Genomic DNA, 5000 nt, shown 5'->3' with positions numbered 1-5000 from the left:
CCGTCTCTCTCTCTCTCTCTCTGTCTCTCTCTCTCCCCGTCTCTCTCTCTGTCTCTCTCTGTCTCTCTCTCTCCGTCTCTCTCTCTCTCTGGTTGAGCCGCTGCGTGTCTGTCTGTAGCTGCAGAGAGACAGACAGGAGGGGTTGGGTCTTGCAGCAGGCCGGTGGAACAGTGCCCCCTTGTGGTCTGTTGAGGTGCGACGCCTCCCTGTACCTGCCAGCTGTCTGTCTGCTGCTCTGTTAAATTGAACGAGTGAAAATAAAAACAGGGAGACTTGTTTGACAGGTTAAAGCCCAACAGACGGGACGTGTTTGGACCCGTCTGTTGGGCTTTAATTACCTGCAGGTGGCGCCCTCCGGCTGCCTCCCTGCTCTCTGCATGTTGGGTCACGCTCTGTGACCCTCGCCTGTTTGGATCTTTGACAGGTGGATCTTTATATTTGATCCTTTTCTTTAGTAATGTCTGTGCACAGTTTTAATTTTAGTTTCCAGTTCAGTCTCCAGGCTGGGCTCACTGGTCCCAGTTCAGTTGTTGTTGCTGTCAGTGTCAGTGGGAGTCAGTGGTTTTATTCTAATCTGGCTGCTGTTTGTCAGATTAGCTCTTCACTTTGTGAAGGCAGAGACACACACACACACACACACACACACACACACACACGCACACACACACACACACACTCTGCACTGGAGTTTTCTAACAACACAACCTCACTTCAGTCAGTTTAGTCTAGTTGTCATTTGTATTTGTTGTTTCTCACCTCATTTTGAGTTTTACTTTCATTTTAGTGAACTAGAATAACCGGAACGCCTGGATGCACCGTACTCTGAGGACAACACACACACACACACACACACACACACACACACACACACACACTGTAACTGAAAAGAACAATATTGAAAGACCAAATATTAAGACTTTGTTCAGCACACTTTTATTTGTGCAAGAAAACATATCAAAGAGCTCGTTTCCAGGTTCTCTGAAGGAAAACTAGTTCATCCATCTGAAGCTGCAGGAACCACGGAGATTACAAACAGCAATATTACAACACATATTATAAAATCAATATTACAGTATTACAATAAAACCAGTAATACAGTATTATAATAAAACCAGTATTACAGTAATGTAAACACTCATATAATAACAGCAATATTAACACAGAGCCGTCACAGTGTTTGTATATTCAGGTCATATAAACGCTGATGGAGTTTATGAATACACAATGCAGGCTCTAATTAGAATAATTAACTAATGATAGTAATTAATTTACAAAAAAATTAAAACCGATAACATCATTTCACCAAAAGAGCGAAGCCAAACATGGATTCAGTCTGTTTTTGTTTTTTACTGTCAGGCGAGCAAACTATAATTAATCATAATTAATCATATTTAAAAAATATTTTATTAGACAGTAAGACTATCAGCTGCTGGTAAATAAAAATAAAAATAATAAAAACATGGCACTATTTTTTTTTTTAATAAATGGAATTATAACTTTTTCAAAATATATTTCAATTGAGATCTTTGGGCAGAACCAGGCGTCGTCTCTGCTGATTAAACGATGGAAATATTCAGAATTTAGTTTTGCATTTTTACGCTCGACACCTTCATCCTCTGTCTCATCTTCATCACCTCCTCCTCCTCCTCTCTTCACCAACACACACACACACACACAACACAGTCTGCAACACACACCCTGTGCTTTTATTCTCTTCACAGTAAAGGTCCACACTCCCATCATGCCTTGCTGCCGGCGGCGCGCTGAGCGTCTATCACCAGCGTGGTGGCGGCTGAAAGGGGCGTGGCATAACCGGACGCCAAGCTCTGCAGGCCGGCGAGCAGACAGCGCCAGCCGAAACGCAGAGCCTTCCTGACGTTCTGCACAGAACAGGAAACAGGAAACAGGAAGTAAGGAAGCAGCAAACAGGAAACAGGGAACAGGAAGCAGGGAACAGGAACCAGGAAGCAAGGAAGCAGGGAACAGGAAGCAGGGAACAGGGAACAGGAAACAGGAAGTAGGGAACAAGAAGCAGGGAACAAGAAACAGGAAGCAGAGAACAGGAAGCAGGGAACAGGAAGCAGGGAACAGGAAGCAGGGAACAGGAAACAGGAAGTAGGGAACAAGAAGCAGGGAACAAGAAACAGGAAGCAGGGAACAGGAAGCAGGTAACAAGAAGCAGGGCAAAGGAAACAGGAAACAGGAAATAGGGAACAAGAAGCAGGGAACAAGAAACAGGAAGCAGGGAACAGGAACCAGGAAGCAAGGAAGCAGGGAACAGGAAACAGGAGGTAAACTCATTAGAGGAAAGAACTTATCAAAGCTGACCAATCTGTTAACCCCGCTGACCTTTGACCTTTGACCTGAAACCTGACCAGCCCTCCATATTCACATATCACATCCTCAAGAACCCCTAGAACCTCCTCAAGAACCCCTAGAACCTCCTCAAGGACCCCTGGAACCTCCTCAAGGACCCCTGGAACCTCCTCAAGGACCCCTGAACCTCCTCAAGGACCCCTGAACCTCCTCAAGAACCCCTGAACCTCCTCAAGGACCCCTGGGGGCTCCAGAGGTTGGTTTGTTTGTTGATTTATTTATCCAGGTAGTTGGTTAGTTGTAGGCTGACTGTGTGGTGCAGGGGGACGAGATCACTTCAGATTCAGATTCAGATTCAGATTCAGATTCCCTTTATTGTCATCTCGACATTACATCAGAGATGCACTGTGAAACGAAAAAACGATGCATTGGTCACAATAAAAAGATTGGATAAACACCATAAAAAGTAAAGGAATAAAAAGAACAAGGATAAAAGAATCAGAGAGAGGCAGTATAAATAAATAAATATATAAATATGTATGTACAAAAATATATGTGCAAGATTTATGTGCAGAACCAAAACGTAATAAATAGATGGTGGAGGTAAAGAGTGAGGCTGAGGTCTGCTCAGAGTGTTATGTGGTTTCAGAGTCTGAGGTTTGTGCAGGTGTCAAAGGTCTGATGGTGGTTGGGTAGAAGCTGCGGTACCTTCTGCCCGAGGGTCGGACAGAAAACCGTCCATGACGGGGTGAGTGGGGTCCCTGGTGGTTCTTGTTGCCCTCGACAGGCAGCGTTGTTTCGCCAGGTCCCCAGCAGGTGGCAGTGTGACCCAAATAATTTTTAACAGTGGAGGAGGTGTGCAGGGACCAGGTGAGGCCGTCTGCCACGTGGACCCCCAGGAACTTGATATGCGGGACGATCTCCACAGCAGTGTCCTTGATGTGGAGCCCCGCTGCCGTGGAATAACCTCCCTGCTGCTGTCAGGCAAGCACAATCTGTGGATTCTTTTAAATCCAGACTATAAGCTCATGTCTTCAGCCTGACAGGTATCAGTACGGTGGGCTGCCTCTCTGTCCAGCAGTAACCCAACCACCTGTTTCTCTCCCTGTTAAAGGGACCCTCATCCGATGTGAGGGTCCAAGGACAGGGGATGTTGTACTTCCTGTAAAGCCCTTTGTGACAAATTTATAATTTGTGATTCTGGGCTATATAAATAAATCAAATTGAATTGAACTGAATTGAATTAATCTGAGATAATCCCAGTTGTTTCCAGGATTTTCATGAATCAGGAGTCATTGTGCTGGTCCTGTGTGATCTGTGTCTCTCTGCCTGTTTCAGCACATTTACCTTCACGTGATCCTGAAACAAGCCAAACTGACCTGGAGACAAGGGGATTAGCTCAGATTGGCTCAGATTGGCTCAGACTAACTGGTCTGACCTCAGCCCAGCGGCAGGCTGCTCTGTTTGCCAGTCTGAGGGAGCTGCTGCGGTGTTTCCTGTTTTGAGCGTCTGTCTGCAGCTCGGGCCGAGGCCGAGGCTCGGGGTCAAAGGTCACACCGAGTCAACGATTAACAGCAGAGGCAAACAAGTGGAACTCTTAGAACCATGGGTTCCTGTGATCAGAGCAACTTGATAATCCCCTGGTAATCTGTGTTTTACTCTGATGTTCCTCTGCCTCTGTCATATTCAGGCTGTAGTGCTGGACTGTGTGTGTGTGTGTGTGTGTGTGTGTGTGTTAGCTCTGTGGTGAACCACACACACTGTTTCACTTTGTGTTCTGGATGTTATGTCTCCAGGGTTCTCAGATAGTAATACTGCAGTATTACTGCAGTATTACTGCAGTATCACACAGCTGCTCTACAGGGTCACAGGATCCCTTCTTTTTAAAATGTCCTGGATTTGAGGAAAGTCAAGTGGTTTTGTGTGGATTAAAAAGTTCAGAACATTCACACCTGAGAGGTTCCACCGGTTCCACGTTAACGGGTTCTTTAACTAACCCTCAGCCTACCAGCATGTTTAACACACAAGAACCCCAAGAATATATACATATATATATATATATACATATCACAGCAAAATGTTTAGTTGCTCTGAGGTCAGATATTAAATCTTACTTTGTTTTCCACAGTTTCTGATTTTATCCCTGAAATAAAAACAGAAAACCTGCAGCTGTTCTTCTTGTTGCTGATAAATGAGACCAAATGTTTATTTTAGAGAAAATTCAAAACAAAAAGCCTCAATTGTCCCTTTAACCCAAACCCATTTTGTCAGTTCAGTTTACAGAGTGTGTGTGTGTGTGTGTGTGTGTGTGTGTGTTCCTGTGTGTGTGTGTGTGTGTGTGTGTGTGTGCCGTTCCTCACCTTTCTGTACTTCTTGTACTTCTGCTTCTTCCTCTTCTTCTTCTCCTCCTTCCTCCTCCTCCTCTCCTCCGGCGTCTCCTCTCTCTCCTCCTCTTCCTCGATCAGAGGTTCGTATTTATCCGGCAGAACCGAGAAGTAAACTTCCTTGGACGTTTTGGTTTTCCCGGCTTTGGGAACGTCGCTGCCGCCGCTGCCGGGGGGGTCCTCCTCTCCCATAGCTCCTGGTTCTCCTGGTTCTCCTGGTTCTCCTCTTAGCTGGTTCTCCTCTGAGCTGGTTCTCCTCTGAGCTGATTCTCCTCTGAGCTGGTTCTCCTCTGAGCTGGT

This window comes from Myripristis murdjan, chromosome 2 (genome assembly GCF_902150065.1).
Source record: "Myripristis murdjan chromosome 2, fMyrMur1.1, whole genome shotgun sequence".
Taxonomy (NCBI): Eukaryota; Metazoa; Chordata; class Actinopteri; order Holocentriformes; family Holocentridae; genus Myripristis; species Myripristis murdjan.
The sequence above is the reverse complement of the archived record's forward strand: the minus strand, read 5'-3'. Positions refer to the sequence as shown.